Genomic DNA, 17,604 nt, shown 5'->3' with positions numbered 1-17,604 from the left:
TGTAGTTTTTTCAGATATTGGAAGTCTGTTACCACTCAATCTGTATTCCAACTTCTAGATTTTGTTTATATCTCTTACATGTTCTGATTCTGTTCCCGTTATCTTTGTCTTCATGGGTTTTCTTCTTTTTTATTGCTTTACTTTTATCTTAAATATGATTTTAAAAGTGGGAAGATAGACTCTGTATTCAATTTCCCTGCTTACTCGGAAGTCCTGGCATGTGGCAACAGCCACGTACTTCTTGAAAAACTTAAGCATTTAGGAAACTCTCTCCATCCGCAACCATGGAGATAATCTCATGCTTCCAAGAAAGATAATTTTGTGTTAAGCTGGAGATTAAAACAATATCACTGTGAATATTTATAATTAAAGGTGATTGTCACATAAAGTTACAAACATTACAAACTGTAAAGTTCTCGAAATAATGATCAAGGTGTAAAATTATCAAGGATGGTGATGTGGAGTTTGTTTAGTGTCTATATAATATTTGTCTTGATATGCGTATATCAGAACAATCTCTTATTGTACATTTGTTTTTATGTGTTTGATAAAATTCCCATCATATTGGATACAAAGTATGATGGGTTTGGTCTGTTATATAATACAATTAGCCATTATGTTACCATTTTGGATTAATCTCAGAACAAGTTCAAAAGAAACCCAAATTTTGCTGTACTTTAGGAAATGCTTCAGAAGGTATCTTTCTGTGAGGAGCATAGAAGCCAAAGAGATGGAAGTCATCCTGACTGAAGTCTCTAGAAATATAAAAACAACAAGAACAAACTAGACACTTGCATTGGTGCTGGTTGGTGCAAGGCCTTTGCTCTGATTGCATTATTCAGCCTCGACCTGCTGAGGGGTCTTCACAGAGGTAGGATCCCTGTAGGCAAGGCGGGGCCAGCAGAGATGTGGCACCTGGGCCATCAGGCTGGCTTCCTGTGTCCCTAACATAGTTCCTCCATTTATCCCTGTGCTCTTTCCCCCGAACCCTGATAAAACCTCAGGGTCTTTCTCTTGGCTGGTGTCTATCACCAGTCTGTTGGTTTTGACTTGTACGCTAAACTCTATTAGCCTTTCTTTACCTGGAGACAGCTGGAAACCTGAATAAGAGACCAAATGTAGCAAGATGTAGCCTCAGAAATAAAAGAAGAGAGCAGGAAGCTATTAGGATTCTAGGAAACTGGGAGTTACAGTCTAACTGTAAGAAGTTTGAAGGTTTGTTTGGTTTCCCCAATGATACAGCCAGTAGAATATGGGAAGTGGATGGGGCTTCTGTATGACCTCCTGGGATAGTTGGAAGGTGAAAACTATTGAGTCACAGTCTACAGTTAGTCTAGTAGACACATGTTCCCTGCATTAAAGTGCGTTGGGAGAGGGTCCTGGAATTGCAACTAGAAAGAAAGGGTCATTGAAGGACCGACAAGTTTAAGGAGCATCTCAGTGGCCAAGAGGAGGCGTAAAAGCCCATGATAATGAGAAGCTATATAAATGAATTCGGCTGACTATTTAATATGATTAAAATCGGTCATATGAAATTCTAACTACCAGTCTTTTAAATATAGAAAATAAACTTTTCGTACTGATCTTAAGTAATCCAAATATCCACCAATTCCATGAGGGAACAAATAAAGTAGTATCAGTATTGATAGTAGTATTAAGGTTAACATCAGTATCAATAATTTATTAGTATGGATACCCTTATGGGTTCTTGTTAAACCCACTGACAGGAAACTAGCCCTTTCTGTCACCTGGAAGTTTCTCTGTCTCTAAAAGCCCCCCCATCCCATAGTATCACTCACAGCTGCGCAGCGTTTAGTCATCCGTACTCTCCAGTTCTGCTTCCTTTTTTTTTTTTTTTTTTTTTTGGCATTTCTTTTTTGTTTTAATAGTCAGTAATTGTCATGTCCTTGTTTTGTACCAGATAGTACCAGGGTCAGGGCTTAACAAGGGCTTATCGCAGTTAATCTTCTGGTGGAGCCTACGATGCAGGTACCATTATTTGCCTCAGTTTATACGTGAGGAGGCAGAGTTGGGTTGTTGTTAAGTAACTGGCCTGAGGTCACTACGACCGAGTGCAGTGGAACCGGGACTCACTGCTAGAGTCTTTCCCCAGCTGAGACCCACACTTTGTGTGGCTGCCACAGCCAGCCCGTTGACGAAAGCCTCACCTCGTTGTCAATGGTGCAGCAGCTGGGAGGGGACGGTCTCTTCCAGGGCCATCCCTCTCAGTGTTCCTCCAGGCCTGGCTCTTTCTACTCATGGGGGTCCTCAGAGCGATCTGGCCCAAGTGGACTCTGGACCCCTGAGGGAACCAGTCTTGTGCCCATCCATATGCTCTAGCCTCCAAAATCTTTTATGAAAACAGCCCCTTCAGTTTCTCCTTTTGATTCTTTCCCACGTCCTCCTCCAAGCCCGGTACTTATGAAGAAACAGCCTAACAGAAAAGCCTCCTGTCTCCTGCCTCAGTCAAAACTAAACACTCTAATGATGGCAGACGTCTAGCCTGTTAGATCAAAGAATAGCAAGACTCAGAGCATCCGTGCTGGACCAGCCAGGACGCTGTTACTGTCGTAAGTGGACACTCCTTCCACGTGGGTCTTCCATACACGGCATCCCCTGGAGTCATGGCAAACTCAAGGTCATGGCTTGAACATTTAGATGTCATGCAACAAGTGAAATTACAGAAAAAGGGGGAAATTACGTCTAAGAAACTAGATCTAATAATTTTAATGGATTTTTGATGAATATTTGGTTAATTTTGAGCAGGTTTGTGGGAGAGTATGTGTGCTGCATGTTACAAAAGAGGAAGTATTTCTACATTTTATTCTCTTAGTTATACCTTTTTCCAGGTGTTTCTGTGTACTAATTCTGCTATCTCTTCATGAGTGGAAAAGCCTTGTTTGGAAAAGAACTACCTTAAGTGGAGTACATTGTTTCTACTGTAAGATTTATCCAGAATGGTGATGAAAGGCCAAAACGTAGAAGAGCAGTGGTGCAGCAAGGACTTAGATTCTCAGTCCAGTGAGACTTTCTCCTGCATAGACAGAGTCGCGGCAACCCCGTTCCCTCAGCAGAGCCTCCAGTGGCCAAGGACAGACAGAGATACGCTGGGTCCGTTCCTGTCCTGGGCCATCTTGATTCTGAAAGCACTTTGCAGCTTTGGCTAAAGAAATAGGCTTCACCTAACCGTGTGTGTAGGGGAGAGGTTGGGGAGGCAAGGAGAAGAGCTGTCTAAAAAGTAGCCACTAAAACAATAAAACCATTGAAACAAGGGTGAAAGAACAGAGCTGAGATAATAAGAAGGATGTGTTGAAATGAGAAATGCTTGGATGAGAGCATACAAGGGAAATTGCTGTACGTGAGCACAAAATGGGTTGTCAGATAATGAAGTAAGATGAAAAGAGCGCACGATGACTCTAACTACTTCTGTTATTTAATAAAAGAAAGAGTATTAATTCATCAGAAATGATAGACTTTTTTCATTACATAATCTTAAGTAATTTGTACTATATTTTATTTCATTTACTTTTTAAAAAATTGCCAGTTAGATTATTAACTCCAAGAGGTAAAGCATGTGTCTATTTTTTTGTCTTTATATTTCTAATAATAAATGTAGTCTCTAGAAAAGATATTTGTTAAGTTAGTAAATAAACAGTATAATAAAAATACAGGCATATACAAATAGCAAATAATTTCTATAAAAATATAGAAAAGTTATACAAAGGGCTTTTCTAATATTTATAAAGACAATGGAAAATTGTACACCTGTAGAAGTATTTCTATAAGGCATCAAAGTAATATTATCCAGGTTAAAGGTTTCAGATGCTCTGACTTTTTATAGGCACAGAGCTCAGCAATGGAGAAAAGTAACATTAGCTAAATCATCAGAAATCTCGCTTTCTTGGGGGAGGTTTTTGTTAAGACTTGGCTAGTAAGCGATTGAAGATTGAAATTATAAGTTGAGTGCTTTTAGGTATAGTTCTTCCCTGTTTTTGACTGAAAAGATGGCCATATAATTTAGATTCTGGACACAAAGAAAACAATGGTGAATTTTTATATAAAATAAATTTTAAAGTTTTCAAAATAAAATTCTCACCCATATGGAAGACCATACCAGCTTGGCAGAACTATTGGAGGATATTTGGAGGTAGAGTCAAACCAAATTTTGTAAAACACAATTTTAGTCCTGCTCAAATGCTACTGAAAGCCTTTAAGTTCTGTAACACAGAACTTAAAAAAAGAGCTGGTAGATTTAGAGAAGGGGCCAAGATTATAAATTATGAAGTCGGAGTGACTTAGGGTTGAGGAACCCACTGAATGACCTGGTGCTGGTTAGAGACAATAATACCTACTTCATCAAGCCAATGTGAGAATGAGTAGGAGAACAGGGCAAACTCAGCATGGAGCATGCAGCATTGTAGGTATTGCATAGGTACGTATTATTGTTTCTCTAAAAAATTTAACAAAGAAGATGGTTAGAGAAAAAATTGAGCCCACCTAGACTCTTGCAAAATATAGAGTTAATCTTTAGAATACATTTTTTTTTAAGTACAAATCATTTGGGTAATAAAGAGTCTGCTCAAAAATACTAATTTGGGATTTCAAATTTAAAAATACATTGAGTTGTTCTCATGCAAGCAGGACCATGTCATCTGCACAATAGAATTTGTGTGCTGCCCTGAGGCTCCTCTGGAAGGTAGAGGCCACATTTCCTGAAAGCTCTACCAGATGACTTATGTGTAGATTAAAAAGCTAGGAGAGTCAGAAACATCTTGATTTGATGACATTTAAAATGTGAATTTGCTTTTTCAAGGGCCATATCTGTTCATTGTTTCTCAAAGTGCTGTGATCAAGGTTTAAAGTTGCGTCCAGAGCCCACTCGATGGGAATGTTACGATTCATAAAGTGTAGCCTTTCTTCTGTGTTAAGGCCAAAATGTTTTCTGTGGGAACATACATCTCTGAAATGATAGTGGAACAATTCTGGGAAATGGTTCCATGCACAGTAAATACTCTTGCTGCCATACAAATGCTTGGGGAGGTATGTCAGACTTGGAGAGGCAAGTGTGTCTCTGGGGCTGTGTGGGGAGTCAGAGGAGGCTGCTTTATGGTTGCCCCCCATGCTGTTGACAGTGCTTCCCTAACCATCAACTCCCTGCCTTGATTCTTTTTACATATTTCATGCTTCCTGTTTGGGGAAGAAGCTGTTCCAAAACAGGCTCACTCTGGTCCCTGAGACAGAAGGGAGCAGGATATAGAGCAATGGAGGGAGGGAGGCAGGGGCTGGGGCAGCAGAGGCTGAGATGCAAATCCTGGCACTAGGTGTTAATGGCTGTTTAGAAATAAGCACTTTTGATAAGACATCATTTGGTTGATATTCCACCCAAGTAACCACCAAATCTTACCATTATACTTGCCCACTTTACAACCCTGTTTTGTTACTTACTGAGCTAATGTATCATTCAGGATTCAGTCAGAAAAATAGGACTAATTGTTAAGGGCTCTGTTACTGGGATTTGAGCTTCTGCAACTGTGACTGACTGCTGGTTGAGCAGCCTCTGCAAGACTGGTGCCTTTACATCTGACGCCAGAGCTTGCAGCCCACGAGCAGGCAGTCAGGAAGGATGTGACAGCTAAAATAAAATCAACCTGGTCATTTACATAAACCTCAACAAATACAAACAACAAACTAGAGACTATAGCAAAAAGAAACAGACTCACAGTTACAGAGAACAAACTAGTGTTCACCAGTGAGGAGAGGCAAGGGGGAGGGGTGATGCAGGAGTAGGGGGATAAGACGTACAAACCATCAGGTATGAGATAAGCTGCAAGGATACATTGTACAACTCGGGAATGTAGCCAGTATTTTATAACTGTGAACAGAGTAAAACCTTTAAAAATTGTGAATCACTATATTGTGCACCTGTTTCTTATACATCAACTATACTTTAAGAACAAAAAAGAAAGAAAAAAAGACAGTTAGAAAGGCCATTTCACACGGGGTCCTGTAGTCCATGGGAAAATCTTTGGATTTTATTCTGAAGGAAGAGATGCCGTTAGAGGACCTTGAGGAATGGAGTCACATGAAATGACTTACCTTTGAAGACTGTGCGGCTGTGGATTGGTGGTGGGGGAGTAAAAGCAGAATCAGGGACACCAGATGAGGTGCCAGGGCAATGGCCCAGGTGGGTAATGAAGGTGGTTTGCAGGAAGGATGGTGGCAACAGAAACTGGAAAGTGGAAAGCATCCCATCGGTGTCAGCTATTGCCTTTGTGTTTTAGATCCCTCATCCTCAGACAACTATATACCTAAGGATTGCCTGGGGAGCTTGTTTGAAATACAGGACAAGGCACTCTCCGGGGGGAGGGTGATTTAATATGCCTTGAGGGTAGAGCGATAGAACACACATCTGCATTTTAAACACTGAACTGATTATTCTGATGCAGGCTGTTCATAACTACCTATATTGCCTTTGTTATTGTTGCTGTTATTGTTCACAAACACAAAGCAAATGTGACAAGAAGAATGACCCCCCACACACACACACCCACTCACCCACACTCACGCACGCGTTGGAATTCCCTAATTCATTCTCCGATTGTATCTGACACGCCCACGGAGAGGTGAGTGGTTTTGTTGTGAAGAAAACAGGGACAGGACAGCAGAGGAGTACCTCCCCCGTGGGCACTCTCCCCACTTCCCACCAAGAGAGAGCAGGGTGGTGGGGTGGGCTGACTTCTTCCCCTCATTTCTCTTAGTAACTCTCCAGATTCAGGCCTGCAAATGGTGCCTCTGTTTTAAGCAATCTTCAGAGGTGTCTTAAGAGGAAACATGTTGTATACATGACCAGTATAGATACTGGAAACCAGAATTATGTTTCTTTCATGTAGCATTGGCAATGCAGCAGATTGTGTTTGACACATTGTTAATAACATGGCTTAGATGTGTGATAAATTAGACCTGCTGCTTGGACAGCTCATTCTTACTGATAAGATGTAAAATCATCCTCATTTCCTCAGTGAAGCCAAGATGGAAGTCAAGTTTGTTTCTGACTTTTCCATTGTGTGTGTGTGTGTGTGTGTGTGTGTGTGTGTGTGTTGGGAGGGAAGCTTTGGTTATTTAAATAATACTATCTCAGTTCAAGAGCACATGGTCCTTTAGAAATTACTAGATTAAAAATCATACTTTGCTTGTTCCCTAATCCAACCCCATTTCATGTTATATTTACATTTTCTTTTATAATTAATTTTCAGGATAAGAAGTGTCTTTCACCCACTCCAGAGCACCAGTTCCACTCCTTAGAATTAACCAATATCAAGTTTCTTGTGTATCTTTCTGGAAATTTTCCATGCATATACACAGATACTTTTGTGTATCGAAATGGAAGCATAGTATATACACTGTTTTATATCGTGCATTTTTCTACATTATTCTTCCCTCTGAACTGTTAAATACATTTTTCTTTGACTAAGAAAACACATTGTAAAATGATTCAAACATCTCAAAAGGGGAAACAGTGTAAAGTCAGTCTCCCTCCTGCCCAGTTATCCTGAATGACCCAATTCCCCTCTACGGAAAAAGCCACTTGTTATCCAGTTCTTGTGCACCCTTCTAGAGCTGGTCCATGCACGTACGTGTATGTATCTATGTCATCCTTTAGATTACTTGCTGTATTTTAAAATTGCTTGACACTTCTGTGCAACTAGGTCAGAGACACTGTCAGTAAGCAGAGGTGAGGGACCTCTCTGCCTGCCCAGAAAAGAATCAATGGCCCTGGGTTTAGCAGAACTGAAGATTAAACAAGAATTCATGAATAGAAACTTCCTGGACATGTACAAGGAGATGGGGGAGATTTTTAGTTTAGCAGAAGCTTGGACTGAAGAAATAGAGATGAAGGGAAATCTCCATAACCTTTCCTGAACCAGAAACAGATTACGATGCGAGAAACCATTGTGACTCATTGGAATTCTAGAACAGAAGTGGACTGGCGTCCTTAACCAGATAGAGGGTCTGGTCTCCTAAGCCAGCTCCATTTGACTTTGCCTGTCATTACCGTCGATGTGCAGTTGGTGTCCAGTTACCTGGACAGCAGTCTTTATGAATGTAATAAAAACTTGGCTGGTCCTTTTTAAGGGAGATGAAAATGATTTTATTACCACTTGTAAGAATCTTAGTGGGAGGAGATCGATGTCTTAACAAGGACAATACTTCAAGGAACAGTCTTTAAAAACGTAAGAGGGCTAAAGTGAAAGCAAGAGGGCTGTGATGCTGCTATTCTCTGACTCAGACCCTGAGACAAATCTCAACGGAGCATAGTCTTTGAGTCCATCCTTCCCTTCCCTGTACTCAGATTATTCTTCATTTTTATTAGAAATAACAGCCTAGGGTGCAGTGAGCTCCTATTTATACATATCAACAAATACATTCTGTTGGAGAAACTGATGTCACACCAAAATACTGTAAATACCTTTAGTTCTGAGAATTTACATTCCAATAGTGAGCAGTTTCCTTGTAATTGTAGGTAATCATTACAAGAAAATAGGATTTGAGAATGACAAAAAGAAGTCCTTGATGGAAGCTTGAGCTCTGATTGCCTCATGGGTCAGATAATCTTCCTAACAGGATTGTCTGAAAGGGTTATTGACTTTCTAAGTTTTCAAACCAGCCCATAAATCATAGGAAAGAATACACACAGAGTTTATTTCTTAAGCCAAAGAGTGAGTAAGAAGGAGAGAGAGAGAAAGGTTAAAACATTAGTTATTGATTTTTTTGGCAGGCAAAATTAATGGTGGTTTCTCCCCATCCACATTTAAATCCGTGTCTTAACTGTAACCTTTCTTTAATTGTAAAGCACAAGAAACACATGCAGAACCTCAGGATTACTACTTTGATTGAACCAGTTAAGTCAAAATAGTATTCTTCATGGGAGATTGGATTGGGTTTTGGACTGCTGATGTGACATTTTCCATTCTGGCTGTTCCCTCTGGGCGCCCTGGCTCAGCCCTTCTCTCCTCAGGGAACCTGTTTCAGAAGGAAACCTGATTGGAATAGACAGACGTGTGGCTGGTGAAGCCCATGGACACCTTATAAGGTTTAATATGTGACAGATATGAGATTCAATTACTTTCCCCCAATATTCTTACAGAAGTGATGCATACACGTGATAAAATTTTCCTTATATGCATTTACATTAACTGGCACAAGGAAAGGACATTGAAACACACTTCACTGTTTCAAAGTCATTTTTACAGACATCTTTGTTGTTTACCGTTTCTGTTTTCTCTTTCAGAAGAAACGTGAACATAGGTTGATATTTATGTGATTTAGTAGTTGGAAAACAGGCCTGTTTACAGCAATAAAACTGAAAAGATGAATTTCTGTCCAGTTGACGGCATATTCTGTTCTAGTGGTCTTCTTGTTTCTATGGATGCTCGTTTGTTATACTTAATCTTTCCAAGTGATTTCTATCCATTGTCCATAAGTTAAAGCAAGCGCATTTAGGTTTAGTACAGACACACTCAGACATCCGTTGGCGTGAATCTTGCTGGGATGACTGGTAGGTGACACACTAGGGTCTGGAAACAAGCTTGGGGACAACATACAAGCCTGCAGAGCATCCCTCGGCAGGTAGCATCATCCCTTCTCTGAGATGGTGAGGCTTGGCCCCATCACAAGTGGGGTATTCATCTTCCCAAGTGGTTTCTCAATATTCCTGAGATACCAAACCAATTGTGAAGGCAAGGTCTCAGACCCCAGTTGTCCTTGGCTAAGGATGTGTGTGGGTACAGCTGGTGGTGCAGGCTGGAAATACCTACAGCTTGACTTGCCGTGACGCAGCACCTCTTGGCAGAACAGGGAACTCTGAGCCTGCTCTGCTTGGAGCTGGCTTTTACTGTGGCCAGTGGTGGTCTGAACCTACCATCTTTCCTTTGAGCCATAGTGTAGTCTAGACAGATCCTAGACATGAGCTAAGCTAAATTCATTTCTTTCCTGGAGTGGAAATAAGCCCCTATCGTTAGCTAATGCCCAGCATCATTGTTCTTGCCAACTTGATCAAACATCAAGCATTCAATTCAGAAGCATTCAGTATATCTTCCCTTCACGTGCCAGCCCCTGTGTTGGGGAACGTTAGTGTCTCTGTCTTTATGAATGGCTTTTTTCTTAGAAAAGAAATAAAATAATTTCCAGTAAATATACAAACACATTTTATTTTTGCTTTCTTGGAAGACTATATTAATGTTTTGTTCCTCTGAAATAGAATATCGGTTTTATTACTGACAGCATATTTATTATATTGATATTGATCATTCTTTAAATTTCATTGATTCTATGTTCTTTTGAAATGTTTTAATACTCAGTTTACTCTGTCTATAGTTATAGACTTTGCTCTACAACTTCACCATTCTCAGTAAATGGTCACTTGGTTGTAAGGGATAGAGAGCCTATTAGGAAATAGCTACTGCCTACCTCCTTCTCCTCCCTGTTTAAATCACAGAAAATCTGTTTCTCCTCCTGTCATTTCTTCTAAGGCATTTATCTGTTGGGCACCCTCTTATTTCTAATACACTTAACCATTCCATGTTCATCCTCTTTTCTCAGAAGATGTGTGTCTTAGTCAATTTGGGCTGCTGTATCAAAATGCCACAGACTGGGTGGCTTATAAACGTCAGAAATTTATTTCTCACAGTTTGGAAGGCTGAGAATGCCCAGATCAAGGTGCCAGCATATCCGGTTCTGGTTGAAATCCCTCCCTCGCTTTGCCGACTGCTGATTTCTCACTGAGCCCTCCCGTGGCTGGAGGAGCCAGGGAGCTCTGTGGGTCTTTTTTAAGAACATGAATCCCATTTGTGAAGACCTTCATGACCTAAGCACTGCCCAAAGGCCCCACCTCCTAAAACCATGATACTGAACATTAGGATTTCAATATGTGAATTTGTGGGGGGGGACACAAATATTCAGACCATAACAGTGTATTAATTATTATCATTGATGTGTAACAAATTGTCCCCAAACTTAGTGGCTTAAGAAAAAAACTGTATTAGCTCATAATTTCTATGGGTCAGGAATTTGGATGCAGGTTAGGTCTTCTCAGAAGGCTGTAATCACGGTGTCATACAGGGCTGCAGTGGTCTCATCTGAGGCTGAGGGAGGAACCTCCCCAAGTTCCCTCTTGTGGACCTTAGGTCGTCACTGGCTGTTGGACTTAGGATCTTAGCTACTCATTACATAGGCCTCTCCATGGGACAGTTCACAAGGTGGCAGACAGCTACCCCCAGAGCAAGTAAGGGAGAGAGAGAAAGCAAAACAGAAGTTGCAGGGGTTTTGTCACCTTATCCAAGAATTGACATCCCATCCCTTTTACCATATTTCATTCATTAGGAGCAAGTCCAGCCCACATCAAAGGAAAGAAGACCACACAGGGTGTGGGGACCAGGAGGTAGGGATCACTGGGAGCCATTTGAGAAGCTGCTCCCTCCATGATTACACAGGATTACTGCAAGATTACATGGGCCTTCTTGGTTAAGCTTCTTAAAAGCGTAGTCCAAGTCCACTGTGACTAATTCTTTCTCAACCTACTGCAGTCCTGCTTCTGTCTCTGCCACTATTCTTACCTTGATCCACCGAAGTCACCAATGACTTCCTAATTGCCAGATCAAATAGGCAATATTTCTGTCTTTAGATTATTCTGATTTTCTGCAGAATTTGACAGTTTGATGTAACTGACCTCTCCTTCCTTCTCTATCCTCTCGCCTGACATCCTTCCCTCTTGGTTCATTCATTTCGTATTCTCTCCTTTCATTATCATCTCACATGTTAAGATTGTCCAGGATTTGTTCTCAGCCCTCTTTCTGCTCTTCCTGAGAAATCTCACTCACAGCCTGGCTTCAGCTACCCTACAAATGCTGATGACCCCACCCCAATTTCTCTTTTGTCTTCAAAGGCACGTATATCCTAATAAACTGTTGAAATGACCATCTCAACCTTGACATGGCAAATTTAATATGTCTTCATAACTTCTCTTCCAGACCCTCCTGAGTTTCTCTCTCGTTGGATGGCACTCACTCTCACCTGTACTGTCACTCCAGCCGCGAACGTGGGAGTCAGCCTTGGCTCCCCGCTCTCACTTCCACAACAGTGTCACTGACTGCTGTCCGTTTCATACTCTATTGTTACTTAACTGGCTCTCTCCTCTCTGTCCTCACTGCTCCTCTTCCCTGTTCAGCCCCTTATCACTTCCCTTCTGGGTTATTAAATCATCTTGCTGCCTTCTGACTCCTCCCCGCCAATCTGTCTTTGGCACAGTTGTCAGAGCGATCTTTCTAAATGCAAATATGATCACACCATTGCCCTGCTTAGAATCCTCTAGTGGCCCCGTTTTCTTTGGGATCCGATCTGAATGCCACGGCGTGCAGTAATGTGGGCTCTGTCTCACTCTCTTACTTTTCCCCTCCCAGTTTCCCTGAAAGCACTCCACTCTCCAGCCATAACTGAGCTGCTTGTGGTTCCCTGACTACATCCCGTATTTTCCTGACGTTGCAGATTCTATTCTTGGGCACATGCTCCCCGTTTTGTTTTAAGTGAGCTTCCCCTATGAGACTAGCTAACTCCTACCTGGAGGCTTCAAATTCACCTCCAGGAGTCTTTTGAGACATTTTTCCCAATTAGACTCATTTTGCTTCCCTTTTCCTATGTTCCCATCACCTCAATGCAAACTCATATTACAGTGCTTATCCCACTAGGTTATGAATATTGATTTCTTGCTATCTCACCCAAGAGACGTGAGCATGTGAACTCCTTACCGGCAGGTACAGTGTTTTACCTCTGAGCCCTCCACAATGCCTGGTTCATAGGAGGCATTAAATAAATGTTTGATGAGTGAATAAATATTCATTCAAAGCCCTCAAGCCAAACTGACATTCCCGATGCATTCACTGTACCTTTCTATCTCCTTCCCTGGGTTCTGGCTTTTTCCCATCCCCACACCAGAAACCAGGAATAATCTGTCAACAAATAAAGGAAAAAAATTATAATATTTATCAAGTTGGAAAAGTAACAACAATGTTGTTTTGGTTGTTATTGTTTTTGTCTTAATATATACAAGACACAGGAGAAGCAAAAGTTCAAATTTCTGTTTGGCGATATAAGTATATACTTAATATATTTTACATAAAAGACAGTTATCAATCAGTGGACAATAAAGAACAAGTTGTAGTTTCTCCAAAAGAGGAGAGATGTCAGGGCTGGTCATCATTGCTGGATGACCACAGGGGTGGAGAGCATCTTGGCTGAGCACTGACCACTGGGGGTGCCAGGGGAAAGGAGGATGAGTGATGTTGTGGGTGAGAGTGAGGGCAGTAGCTGAGTCTTTCTGACAGTGGTTCGTGTTTGAGTTGAGTAAAATAAGATCATATTACAGAAAGCTGTGACCACTGCCTTTTTCAAATTTTGACTTGATCACACAGTGAAAAGAAAAGCTACTGAAGTGTGTGGACTGAAACTGACAGATATGCTTCCAAGTGCCATTCTAATCCTCACCAGCAGGTCATGGAGCCAGATTTGTTCACAGAGGCATGGTTGCATTCATTTTTAGTTTTTAGGAAAAGCTCACCAATACTACTTAGAAAATTTAACTTGGAACTAGTGAAACTCAGGTTGGGCCCAACTTTAGTTTTAATGAACCAGAATCCAGGAAATACTGTGTAAAATAAGCCATCAATTCAACTGTAGCCACTTGTGCTTTTTCATATGAAAGTATTTGCATCTAGATTTGATTCTAAATTCCTGATTGCCCTAATTTGTTGTTGTAAAATATTTTAGTAATACATATAGAAATACACAAACACGCAGTTACAAGTTTAAGTGACTGCCGAAGAAGGCTAAAGTGTAAGATAATCAGTCTCTTAAAATTTAAGTATTTGAACCATACCAACCCATATTTATATTGTACTTGCTTACCAATTAGTCTACACTGGGTTTAAAGTAATCCTCTTTTATTGGATAAAATCTGTCTCCTACATACTTTTATTCTATTTGACATAAACTTTTAGATAAAGGAAGATGTTTTTGCAATGAATATGTCTGTGGAATTATTTAATTTTAGAAGAGTGTTAATCTGTTTCTTTCCTGTCCGATTATTTTTGCCTAGTGGAGAAAAAACAGGTTGATTTTGATAACATTTTTAAAAAATGACATTTGGAAATTAGTAAAGATTTTCTTCCAAGTCCATTATTAACTTGTTTTTCTTATAACTGTGTTTCTAATTATAGGTCTAATAAAGTATGTTGCATATTTTTATCTCTTAAATATATAAATATACTATGCCTTTAGATGTAGCAAATTTACTTATTTTTTTCTTCACCGTCTCTAATTTGATACCTTGCCCTCAAAATACCTTTAACATTCTTCTTAAGCATCATATACATCCAATATCTCCATACTGAGTACTGTTCTAAAGAAAGGGAGGTAAATTTTGTGTTTATATACAATACAATGTGCCTATATCTTTACTTTAATTTAAGTGACAGAGAGCTTTGAATTACTTTTTTAAAATGGCAAACTTGGATAGCCATTTTTTTAGTAGAGCTCTGTATTATGTTGTTCTCATTTTTCAATAGAATTTCTGCTGAGCTGAATTTTACAGCATTAATTACCAACTTGCCTGAGTTGGATTCATTACTAAAAAAAAAACAAAGAAGCTTTAAGTACATATCTGACAAGCTATATACATTAATCTTTGCTTTACTTCTCTTAAACTACTGGCATAGGTGGGAAACCTCTAAATATTGATTGCCCCTTGGGGTTTGGGTTTGATGGGAGGCAGGAATAGTTTCCTGCAAACGCAGACAGTCAATTAGCTTTTATAACTGCTCTTCAATTAAAATAAAGATAGAATTCTCTGGGGAGAAATCTAACCAGAAAGATCACTGCAGTGTAAATAGGCCAGTCAATTTTATAGAAAAAAGCCTCCAGCACCTAGCACTCATTCCCATGTATATTGATTTATTCATTCAACCAATAGTTACTGAGCGCATATGCCGTCCAAGGCACATTGTGTCCGTCAGTTACACTTTACACACACAGTGACACGCAGCAGTTTTGCCAACCCGGCAAGTCAGACGAGGACTAGAGGCGGTACTACTGCTATTGCTGTTACTGGTAGTGAGACCCCTAAGTTAGGAGGCCCTTCAAAGTGTGGGTCCTGGCCTGCCTGCTGGGAAGAACTCACAGCTGAGACAGAGGGACAAAGTGAAAACTGCTTTGTTTTTTTCTCCAAAGAGTAAAAGGAAGGAAAGCGCTCTAGCGGGGTGAAGGAAAGAAAAGCCAGGAAAGGAAGCACTCGAGAGGAGAACTGTAAACCTAGCTGGCTGGTAGAGACAGCTCTACCGGGGTTCGGCCACGTGGACTTTTATGGGGGGCTTCTGCCATCACGTCCTCCTTCTGGGTGTGATGGAGCCAGTCAGTTCTTGTTCAAGCGTTTCAGTCCTGGTCTGGGTTTTTCCAGTGGTTGTCATGGCAAGTGGCAAGTGTCGTGGCGCTGGTGGGTGTGTCATTTAGCATGCTAATATATTACAGTGAACGTACAATGAGGCTTAAGGTCCAATGAAAGTCAAAGCCACCATCATCTTGGACTCCGTGGGTTCTAGCCAGTTTTTGTTTCTTCTCTGCAGCTGTCTCTTGAGACTTAGATATCTGAGACTAATTGGTTTCTATTTGAGGGAGGGGCTGGGGTATGATCCTGAGGGTAACAGCCTTGGTAACAAAAAAGGAAAGTTGCTGTTAATCAGAATGTCTGCAATTTGGTGGACCACGTGTCCCCCTAGAAAAGCTAACTTCAAAGATTCTATTTAGCAATGAAATTTTTATAGGGAAATGAAGGAATAATCTCAGTTAATCGGTATGATCTGTGGTCAGAGTCCTTGCCATCCCCAGTGCCTGCAGGCTTGTCTTCATCAACTGCTGGAGTCTGCTCTTCTTCCAAGACTCATGGAGCCTGGGAGACTTCAGCTTTTCTATGAACAAGAGGCAGGGGTTGGGGGGCCCACAGGGTCCTGCTCCCTTTCATTACCAACAATAACCACCAGTGACTGTGCATCTCTGATATACCAGGCGTTACTCTAGGATCCTCAATGTCAAGATTGCTTTCAGCAATTTGACAAGAGAAAGATTGTAATGTCTAAGATATTGAGACAGTTTATGTGTAACATGAAGTCATCAGATGTGTGGAATATTAAAAAAAAATTGGTAAAAACTTTTCATTTCCTTTTTAGAGAGAAGACATCACTGGCAAAGTAATCATAAACAGAGAGAGAAGCTGAAGAAAATCTAAGGTGAGAGTTTCCTTATTTCTAAAATCCAAAGAAAATGAAAGTAGAGCAAAAATCAGGGTTATATCAGTAGTTAACTTTCGGTCTTTTACCTTCAAACCAGATTCATTGTTAGTGGGGAGGGGGCAAGTGGGAAGTGAGATGAAAGAGAAAAAATGTGATGTTGGGCTCTAACCTGCTCTTCTCTGACTTAATTTATGTTTTCTTTTTTTTCTTTTTAGTTTTAAGTATTATTTATTGACGTCCAACAGGGACTTAATATTCTTTCTTCACCAACCCTCACCTATGCTCTTTCCTTTACCTCAGCCTCTCCATCGTTACAGCACATTTATACTATGTGTTTAGTATTTACATCTTTATGACTGTGGATATTGCTTAGAGGGAAGTCGTGAAGTATTACAATAACATTCATTTCTAGTAATTTAACAGTTTTCTTTGTAGTAGTTGTAGTAGTTTCTTTTGCTGAGTTTTCTATGAGCCCGTTACTGAATTGTTCCCAAAGTCTTTGCTAGTGGTAAAACCATTCTACAATATATTTACAAACCATGTAAACTGGTTCTACCCCCTACCCACCCTGGATACTTCTAGAAATTTCTATACGTGTTCAGTGCTCTGAAATTTCATACCAATATGACATAGTATAAGGTATTTTTCCAGCCGTTGTGTCAAGCACTTGGTAGGTTCATTAATTCAGAGAGTCACTTCCTGCATTTTGAATATTTTGTTATTATTATTATTAATTTGATAATTGTCCTCTAGTATTTTCTCTCTGTTATCTTTTTTGGAATTTTTTTATTTTTATGTTGTTCTGACTGTACTGACCCTCTATTTTTTATTTTTATCTCCTGTTTTTCATCACTTTATCTTTTTATTCTGGTTTCTTGGAAATTATATTCCAACATATTTATAGGGTTTTCTGTTTCTGCTATCATAATTTTTAATGTCTTAGAGTTAATTTTTGCTCTCTGAATTTTCCTTTTGTGGATTTTTATATAAATAGTGTATCTATAGGAGCCCAATACTGATAACTTTTGAAGTATTATTTTGCTCTCTGCGTTCTCTAGGGAAAAATATAAAATAACTAGGAAAGTATAGACCTTTTCAAATAGTAGTTGCCTTGGCTAGACCCTAAGTCTCTAGCCCCATACTTTATTTCTTCAAAGTACATTAGACTTCTTAACACTGCATTTGGTATTTATTTATTGCTTTCTTATTATCTAAAACTCTTACTGAAACGCACTTTCCTTGAGGGTGGAAAGCTTTCACTGTCTTACTCACT

The 17,604-nt window shown here is 40.1% G+C and overlaps 1 long non-coding RNA gene across 5 annotated transcripts in view; it reads left to right on the top strand.

Annotated features, from left to right (window-relative positions):
* Positions 1–17,604, top strand: part of LOC116668564 — a 211,401-nt gene that overhangs the window by 49,684 nt on the left and 144,113 nt on the right. For 3 of the 5 annotated variants that reach the window (XR_004325707.1, XR_004325708.1, XR_004325709.1), the window contains exon 2: positions 16,269–16,328. This is a non-coding gene — a long non-coding RNA (uncharacterized LOC116668564). Of the gene's footprint in view, positions 1–14,411; positions 14,464–16,268; positions 16,329–17,604 lie in introns of all 5 variants that reach the window. The other 2 variants (XR_004325710.1, XR_004325711.1) reach the window with 1 other exon arrangement.

This window comes from Camelus ferus, chromosome 14 (genome assembly GCF_009834535.1).
Source record: "Camelus ferus isolate YT-003-E chromosome 14, BCGSAC_Cfer_1.0, whole genome shotgun sequence".
Classification (NCBI taxonomy): Eukaryota; Metazoa; Chordata; class Mammalia; order Artiodactyla; family Camelidae; genus Camelus; species Camelus ferus.
The sequence above is the reverse complement of the archived record's forward strand: the minus strand, read 5'-3'. Positions and strand labels throughout refer to the sequence as shown.